This window comes from Anguilla anguilla, chromosome 1 (assembly GCF_013347855.1).
Source record: "Anguilla anguilla isolate fAngAng1 chromosome 1, fAngAng1.pri, whole genome shotgun sequence".
Classification (NCBI taxonomy): domain Eukaryota; kingdom Metazoa; phylum Chordata; class Actinopteri; order Anguilliformes; family Anguillidae; genus Anguilla; species Anguilla anguilla.
In genome coordinates, this window is record NC_049201.1 from 69,609,650 (window position 1) to 69,619,602 (window position 9,953).

The following is a 9,953-nucleotide window of genomic DNA, read 5'->3' on the forward strand; positions in this document are numbered from 1 at the left end:
CACGCCGGTTTTGCCCACACATTCCTGCTTCTCTCATCCCTCTTCCCCAAGTCCGTTTTCCTCTCTCTCTCTAAGAGGCCCCCAAACCCTGTGCTATCCACTCTCTCTCTACATCCTCCCCCCATTTGCATCTGTCACTCTCCTGACATTTGTCTCTTTCTCTCTCTCTGTGTAACTAATTTTTCTTGAAGCATTCATCTAGTTTTCTCTTCACAATGCTACTGGGGGGGGGGGGGGGGGGGGCTTCCGTCTGATTTCTGATGGGCGGGGTTCATGAGGAAAGGGGGTTGGGGGGTGATGGATGGAGCGACAAATGCTGGGAAGAAATGCTGTGTGCATCCATCACATCTTCCATGTGTGGGCAACAGAAAAGAAGGGGCAGGATTTAAAGGGAGAACAAACTAGAGGGAGAGAACAAGAGAGAGACAGAGAGATTTACAGGGGAGAGAGAGAGAGAGGGAATGGGGGAAAGAGAAGCAGGTAGGGAAGGATGTAGCAGCATTTCGATTTTCATTTAATAATTGAATAATAATCTCCCTGGAGAAGTGACCTAGAACTGAGCGAGAGAGAGTGAGTGGCGCGGATTACTGGAGTATCGCACTACTGACACCTACTGTATCCTGCATGTCACTACAACGGTGAAGCGTTTCACGTGCCGTTGTGAATATGCTGCGCTGTATTTTCTTACAGTTCCGATACCATTTTTGGGCTAGATATACAAAAAAGTTATCGACTGTGGGGAAAACTCAATCTCTCTGTCAGAAGCAGCTTTTTTGGAGCGACGGTGATCTGTGAGCGATGGGAAGAGGGACGATGGTGTGTGATTTGTTTTGACGCTCTCGGTAGATGTGTAAAGCTCCAGGGCGCACGCTTCTGTTTCCCCTGCCGACCGTCTTGGCTCTGTTCACAGCTGAGCCTTTCAAGTTGCCCGGGAATGCGCCGCCGCTAAATCAAACCGAAACTGGCGACTCGTGTCCTCGCGCCTATGCACCTGCTGTCTCGCTAGCCCTCTCGCAAACGCAAATGTGTGAACAGGGAGCCTTGTGCTATCGTAGCGGGATGCGCTGTAGTAGAATCACTTCACAACAGGGAACAAAACTAATCCTGGAGCCTTGTGCTACAATGCCTGGATGCGATGTAGTATAATCACTTCAAAGCACGGCACGAACTGATAACAAACTTCCCTCATCCTCTCCTTCGCCTCACCGCGGTAGCCCGGTACGACAACCAAGGGTCACACACGACGATATCGGAGCGGGTTCCGATAGACAGGTCTGTCTTTATTTTAAGATGGCATTACGTGTTCTGCCTTGATCATGTTGTGTGAAGGGCGACCGGGCGGGGAGGATCGGATGGCAAAAAACAGAGATTTTATCAGGGCCTTGCATTCTCCACTCCTATGTGATACTGAAGAAAAAAAGACTCCTATGTGCGTTAAAAAAACGAAAAACAACACACACACGCGCGCACACGCACAAAACACAAGTTTTTTTCCGCTATACCAGAGTAGCTTGGCGTACCCGCGGTACTAATCACAGCCGACTAATGGTGGCCCTGCTTGAGGTTTTCAGAGGAAGTCAGAAGTTACACAAAGGCTGCAGGTGCCAGGTTTGTCCCTGCTCCTCAGGGGATGTGCTGTTGTTGACAAGAGTCTGCTCCCTGTCTCTCAGACTGGGGCCGCTGTCTGTTCCTGCTCTCTCTGTAGAGCAGGCAGCTAACTGACAACAGAACGGTGACTGTATTCAGCCCACGCGCAGAAGCCGCTGAATGTCTGGAGATTCATGTAGACACGCGCAGTCACGGGTCATGCGGGATAACGGGAAGCATCATTCATCTTCAGACTCCCAGATTGTTTATGTTTTTTAACGGAACACGTAACTGTTTTCATTTTATTTATGATTTTGTGCGTTATTATTGATTGCTCTGTCAGATGAAATCCTTTGTGATATTTTTCTTTTTCACGTTTTCACACCTGTTTCCTGGTTTGAGTCGTTCTTGTATTAAATGTGGATAATAATGATGTTTCCTGACATGCTTTATCGGTCTGTCTTCGCGATGTGGCGGTTTGACTGACAGGCCTGTGGTATTTCTCCCTCGCAGTCTCCGTAGAGAAGGCTACACGGTGCAGGTGAACGTGAACGACTACCTGGACATCTACTGCCCGCACTACAACGACAGCCAGCGGGGCGTCGGGGAGCAGTATGTCCTCTACATGGTCAGTTACCGGGGATACCGCACGTGCGACCCCCAGCTGGGCTTCAAGCGGTGGGGAGTGCAACCGACCGCACGCCCCGCACGCGCCCATCAAGTTCCAGAGAAGTTCCAGCGATACAGCGCCTTCTCCTGGGCTATGAGTTCCACGTGGGCCAGGAGTACTACTACATCTGTGAGTTACACTGAGCTCTTACTCCTACACTACTACATCTGTGAGTTACACTGAGCGCTTACTCCTACACTACTACATCTGTGAGTTACACTGAGCTCTTACTCTCCTACTCTACTACATCTGTGAGTTACACTGAGCTCTTACAGTACTCTCCTACTCTACTACATCTGTGGGTTACACTAAGTGCTTACTCTCCTACACTACTATATCTGTGAGTTAAACTGAGCGCTTACTCCTACACTACTACATCTGTGAGTTACACTGAGCGCTTACTCTCCTACACTACTACATCTGTGAGTTACACTGAGCGCTTACTCCTACACTACTACATCTGTGAGTTACACTGAGCGCTTACTCTCCTACTCTACTACATCTGTGAGTTACACTGAGCTCTTACAGTACTCTCCTACACTACTACATCTGTGGGTTACACTAAGTGCTTACTCTCCTACATCTGTGACTTACACTGAGCGCTTACTCTCCCACACTACTATATCTGTGAGTTACAGTGAGCGCTTACTCTCCTACGCTACTATATCTGTGAGTTACACTGAGCTCTTACTCTAATACTATATCTGTGAGTTACACTGAGCTCTTACTCTAATACTACATCTGTGAGTTACACTGAGCTCTTACAGTACTCTCCTACACTACTACATCTGTGAGTTACACTGAGCGCTTACTCTCCTACAGTACTACATCTGTGAGTTACACTGAGTGCTTACTCTCCTACAATACTATATCTCTCTGATGTACCGATCACATCTGTGGGTTTTACTGTGCTTATATCTAGGGAACTGTGTTATCTACGTTTGACTTTTTCCTCTGTATTAAGTATAGACGTGTGGTTTCACTTGACTGTACTACATCCCTAAATTTTATTTGTTTACATATCTTAGTCAATATGATATTAATTTGGCTACATAATAAAATATTGCTTTATTCTTTTACCTGTGAGTTCACTTGTGAATGAAATTAGATGACCTTTACCCTAGTGCAGACATGTGACGGTTACATTAGGGGAGTGGCCTGTTCATGTCATGCAGTATGTTTGTGTGGGTTGGACATGCAGCTGATGTGTTTGTGTGTCTCTGCAGCCACGCCCACCCACCACCACGGCCGCAGCTGCCTGAGACTGAGGGTGTACGTCTGCTGCTCCACCAGTGAGTCTCTCCCTCTCCCTCTCTCTCCCACTCCCTCTCTCCTCTTTCATGTCCCTCTCCTCTTCTCCTTCTGCTGATCATTTTATTTCCTCCCTTCATCACTCTCCTTCATCAGTTGTCCTTCTTACACTTATTACACTGTATATCTGACCCACGTCTTTTTTCTCTGCCCGCACACACACGCGCAGTCACACACACACACACACACACACACACACGCGCACACACACAGAGACACACGCATGCACACACTACACACACACACACATACCCACACAAACACACACAAACACACATGCACACACACACACCCACACTCACTCACACAACATACAAACACACACAAACACACACACACACCCACACAAACACACACACACACCCACACCACTCACACAAACACACACACACCCACACACACACACACCCCTCTCGGCTCCCTTGTCCGTCACGGCGCCCTGTTGTCACTGTTGTTTTTCGTCTCTCTCCCTCCGGGGTCTCGATTCGTGACCCCCCTCCCCCCCCCGCCACCCCCTCCCGACTGCGGTGGGCACGGAGCTCTCTGTCTGTGCCAGTCCGGGCGGCGCTGGAGAGCGCGGGGTCGGCCTGTGGAGGTTAGCGTGGCGCTGACACGGGGCCCGGCCCTGCATCTGTGGCCCTACCGCGGCGCCGCTAACGCACCGGGCTATTTTTACCGCAGCGCCGGCCCTCCCGCCCACAGCGCTTCTTATCCGGCCCAGAGATGAAAGCCCCCGCCCCCCACCCCCGCGTCCACCCCCCCCCCCCCCTCCGCCTCTCCCTCTGTCACTTTTAATCTATTCCGGTGTCCAGTCGTCCGTTGCTGCGTATATATGTTGTGTTAACCCCCAACCCCCCCCCCCACCCCCCCATCTCTCTGTGTCAGTTTTAATCTACTGTAGAGGCCGCTGGCGTACAGTGCGCTGTGCTGTGTTATGCTAACCCCCTCACTCTCTGTCAGTGTAAATATACTGTAGTGTCCTCTCAGGCTTTTTGCAAGGACAGTACAAGTTATTTTAACCTGCACTCGCTTCCTGTACTGCTCAGTGTCATTTGTAATTGACTGAAGGGTCCAGTCAGTCTGTCAGTGTGTGCGTACGCATAACTCAAATAAATGTGTTTAATGAACTCTGTCCTGCGGGGGTAGTGCAGTGCTTCTGTTTATGTTAGTAGTGTAGTGTCAGTGGGGATGCAGTGCTACTGTTTGTGTTAGCAGTGTAGTGTTCAGTTGGGATGCAGTGCTTCTATTTGTGTTAGCAGTGTAGTGTTCAGGTGGGATGCAGTGCTTCTGTTTGTGTTAGCAGTGTAGTGTTCAGTGGGGATGCAGTGCTTCTGTTTGTGTTAGCAGTATAGCGTTCAGTGGGGATGCAGTGCTTCTGTTTGTGTTAGCAGCGTAGTGTTCAGTGGGGATGCAGTGCTTCTGTTTGTGTTAGCAGTGTAGTGTTCAGTGGGGATGCAGTGCTTCTGTTTATGTTAGTAGTGTAGTGTTCAGTGGGGATGCAGTGCTTCTGTGTTAGTAGTGTAGTGTTCAGTGGGGATGCAGTGCTTCTGTTTGTGTTAGCAGTGTAGCGTTCAGTGGGGATGCAGTGCTTCTGTTTGTGTTAGCAGCGTAGTGTTCAGTGGGGATGCAGTGCTTCTGTTTGTGTTAGCAGTGTAGTGTTCAGTGGGGATGCAGTGCTTCTGTTTGTGTTAGCAGCGTAGTGTTCAGTGGGGATGCAGTGCTTCTGTTTGTGTTAGCAGTGTAGTGTTCAGTGGGGATGCAGTGCTTCTGTTTGTGTTAGCAGTGTAGCGTTCAGTGGGGATGCAGTGCTTCTGTTTGTGTTAGCAGTGTAGTGTTCAGTGGGGATGCAGTGCTTCTGTTTGTGTTAGCAGCGTAGTGTTCAGTGGGGATGCAGTGCTACCTGTCTGTGCGCTAGCAGCATTAACGTAGCGGGATGTGTGCGTCTCTTTCCGTCTCTCTCTGTCTGCTTCCAGCCTCTGACGTGGACGAGGAGTCCCAGCCGACCCAGCCAGACTACACGCTCAGACCCAACATTAAAATCCACGACATCGGTGAGTGTGGGCGGGGCGCGTCCCGCTTCCCGCTCGACCCCGGCCCGCGTGACCCGCGTGACCCCCCCTGCGGCGGCGCGTAGGTCGCGAGGCCCCCTGTGCCGCAGCTTGGCGGGCGAAAGCGGCCCGCGGCGTTTCCATGGCCGCTGCGCGCTGGCGCCCGGGCGACCGGGCTTTCCGAATCGACAGACACGCAGACGTGCCAAATCGCGGGAGAGCACGTAAGCGGGGATGAGGAGTTGTTTGAGAAGGCCCACGGGTTTGCGTGCTCTGGAACGTTCCGGAGGCTGCGCGGTGCCGCGTTCGTCCCTCCCGAGCCGCGGCGCTGCCGTATCCCCGCGCGTCGCTCTGCGCGATTCGGACGCGGGTTTTTTTTCTTTACTGTTCCGGCCTCGGATCGGTGGCGCTGAGCTTTCGCGGACGATGAGCTCGTGCGCGGGTGCGCGTGCGTTTCCACCGCCGCCTCTGCCGCCGGATGGGGCTCTTACCGACGCGCCCGCTAAGCGATAAGTGCTGATCGCTCTCCCGAATCGCGGGGCACGTCGTCTCCTCGTCCAGTCCGGGCGTCGCCGGCGAAGCCCATCTGTCACCGCGCCCCGTCTTATCTGCGAGCGGCCACCAGGCCCCATAAATCAGCCCATCACCGGCCTCTTCACCTGCCTGGGTGGCTCTCTCTCTCTCTCTCTCTCTCTCTGTCTCTCTCCCCCTCTCTTTGTCTTCTCTCCTCTCCTGAGGGACACCCCCCACCCCCCACCCCCGCAGCATGAGTGCCCCCCCCCCCAGTGTGAGTGTCTGAGGCCATTAACCGCCTGGCACAGGCGGAGGTGCTTTCCATAACGCACAGCACATCGGTAATAAGGAACATTATCATAATGATTTTTTAACACAGGCCAGTGGAGCCCTCCATCCCTCTCTTAGCTCCATTCAGGTCTGTTTGATTAGCATGACACGGGGTTCAGCAAGGCATGACGCGGTACAAGCCCCCCCCTCTCTCTCCCCCCCCTCTCTCTGTCTCCCTCCTGCTCTCCCTCTCTCCTTTTCTCTCTCTCTGGCGATGGAACATCAGGGTGCTGCTGCGTGGAAACACGGCGTCTGCGTCGAATCGCGCGCCCCTCCCCAGCTTCCCCGCTCCCTCAAATTCAAATTCGATTTCCGCCCAGCTTTATTGGCGTGGCGGGGGGGGCGGCGGTGCTGACGGAGCTTTCTCAGCAGAGCGGAGGAGCCCATTAGAGAGAGAGAGAGAGAGAGAGCGCAGCGCGCATTAGCGAGGAAGCGCAAATGAGTCATCACGCGCTCTTACGCGTGCGTACAGGTGCTTATTCACGTACAAACACAAGCACCCGCACATACGATGCACAAAAACGCAGACGTACAAACACGCACACGCAAACACAAACACGCACACAAACACAAACACGGGTACATGAAAGTAAAGACTGACAGACACACACATACACAACTGCATGCACACGTGTTTATTTTATTTGTTCATGGTTTAATTGATAGGGACAGATGCAAGTACACATTGACAAACTGGATACACGATTTCAGATGCGTTGCACCACAGTGTTTGTACTTTAAGCTAATTTCCAACACCTGTCCCTAGAAGGACTTTTAGTATAATATGTACATATTATACACGCGCACACAACACACACACACACACTCGTACATGTGTACGCAAATGCCTGCACGCGCATACACATTTATTTGTACACCCACGAACCCTCACATGCGTCTTGGTGCACACACACACCCCCCCCACACACACATGTTAGCGCATGGGAATGCGTCTCTTAGGCCGTGCGGATCGTTCTGTTCCTCGGGCGCCTTACGGTCCGCTAACAGACGGGTTAGTCGTCCGCGGCGACGGAGCTAAGAGCTCTAATGGAACCTGAAATTCATTCTTCGCTCCCCGCGCAGCGAATAAAAGGTGACAGAGCTTTTCTGCATTCTGTCACGCCCCCCCCCCCCCACCTTCCCACGAGTGACTTACTGCCGCCATCGCCCCGTTTTGGGGAACGGGGTAATGGACAGGAACCGAGGAGGATGAAAGAACCCCGGTGCGTTCCGAGCGCGGCCCGCCGCGGCACGTCGCTCACGGCAACCGCGAACGCCACGTTAGCGCGACTCGGCGTGCGTGCGCGCATGGGTGCCGCGGATTACAGAGTCGGTTAAAACAGAGCGAGCGTCCCGCTCGACGCCGCTCGGCCTGGTGTTCCTCCCGGTGTTCTGCCCGGGTTTGTCCCGGTGTTCCGCCCGGTGTTCCTCCCGTTCGCCGGTGTTCCTCCGGTGTTCCTCCCGGTGTTCCCGGTGTTCCGGTGTTCCGCCCGGTGTTCCTCCCGGTGTTCCCGGTGTTCCTCCCGGTGTTCCTCCCGGTGTTCCTCCCGGTGTTCGGCCCGGTGTTCCTCCCGGTGTTCCTCCCGGTGTTCCGCCCGGTGTTCCTCCCGGTGTTCCTCCTGGTGTTCCTCCCGGTGTTCCTCCCGGTGTTCCTCCCGGTGTTCCGCCCGGTGTTCCGCCCGGTGTTCCGCCCGGTGTTCCGCCGGTGTTCCTCCCGGTGTTCCGCCCGGTGTTCTGCCCGGTGTTCTGCCCGGTGTTCTGCCCGGTGTTTCCTCCCAAAAAAAAAAAATAGAGAAAACTGTGGAGCGGTGTCTCAGTCAGCGGCGATGGTGTAGCCTCCGTGCGTGCCTTCACATCGCGTTCCCGGGAGAAATTTCGGTTTGGGACCTGCGTGACCCCAAACGCGGGCCAGCTATAGCGTTACACTCTGACTGTAATCACGGTGTCATCGTAAAAACAAGACGTCTTGGCAATTCACGTTATGTGTGAATCCTTTTGTTGTTTTTTGTCGTGGGCGCGAGTACAACTGTCAGACTGACGTGACACAATATCATTACCCAACAAAAAGCCGCTGGAACACAATATAGCGCGTGTTGTGCTTGGAAAAGACCTGTTTTTGTTTTTGAATACCTGACACGTCTGGATTAGGAGACTCCTGGCTGACCTGAGATAGCAGGCGCAGCGATGCAGAAACTCGATACCCATGACACGACGGCCGCGGGTCATAATTAACTTTAAGCGCTCTGCGCTCCAAAAAAAAAAAAAAAAGCAGGCGTGTGACGGGTGATTGACGAGTGCGTGCGAACGTCGGCGCGCTCGTCCCGTCGAGGCCAACGCGCTCGCGAACGCAGGAAGGGGCGACGCCGTCCGGCCTCTGCCGCCCATCGGGGGTGTCGGTCACGCCGTCCGGCCGGTTCGGCTGGATTTTTCTGTCTGACGCGGAGACAAAACAAAATTCCTGAGATGCCGCGAGCAGACGCCGTGCCGTCCTCCTGTCGGAGGATCTGTTTGCGTGTCCGTCCAGGTCCGACTCGTGACGGGTTTAACCCCCGCCTGGCCGCGGGGGGGGGGGCTCTGTTTGCCCTGTCAGAGCCGTGTGAACGCGCCGCAGAGAGCAGTGTTGAGTTCCGCTTCACTTCTGTGTCAGGGCCATGCTGGTGCACCGCGGCGGCCAGCCAATCAGCCTGTGTTTAATTTACACACTACAGTCCCCATCCTTCTATGACACAACATCCAGTTAATCAGCTGTTTTGTTTCCTGGAGTTTATTGAACTCCTCTTCCTCTTATTCAGGAGTATTAATGTGATGTCTCTCTCTCTCTCTCTCTCTCTCTCTCTCAGATGAGTTTAACCTGAAATCCCCAAGCTGGAGAAGAGCATCAGTGCAGTAGCCCCTCCCGAGATCGCCTGCTGCTCACCGTGGCAACGCTCTTCCTCGTCGCCCTCTCCGTCTCCTAGCACCCGTCTCCGCAGCCGCGTCGCACCAGCCAGCCCTGGCAGAGCAGCGGGGCGAACCAGGGGCTCGGGCGCAGAGAGAGACGGGGGCGGGGCGGGGGGCACGGGGGGTGGGGGGGGACACAGGCCACGCGCTGGACCAATCAGAAGAGAGGACGGGAAACGGTGAAAAGCGACGGGGCGAGGAGGGGGTTGCGTGGTGAGGCGGGGCAGTGCGCTGGGGGGAACTGCTCAGAACGGGCGGGGTCGCACGGACAACCGAACCTGCGCCTCTCCGCTTGCGCGAGTGCCATGATTCGCACACGACGCACATGTTGAGATGCATGTGCAACATGTGACACGCACGTGTGGATGTACATACGGAGGGGTGTGCAGGTGTCATTCATGTTATTCATGTTGAATCATGTATACCGCACCTGATATGTATGTGGGGAAAGGTGGATATTATGCTGCGTCATGAACAGGGGGGGATTGCTGCCATGACCCGATAGTGACACAATCAACCCTGAGGCTTCTTACAAGATAGGACTGGACACACGA

At 53.9% G+C, this 9,953-nt stretch overlaps 1 pseudogene; it reads left to right on the top strand.

The window, feature by feature from the left end:
* The first annotated feature begins 1,545 nt into the window (after window positions 1-1,545).
* Window positions 1,546-9,495, top strand: LOC118229731 (annotated as a pseudogene).
* Window positions 9,496-9,953: the final 458 nt, after the last annotated feature.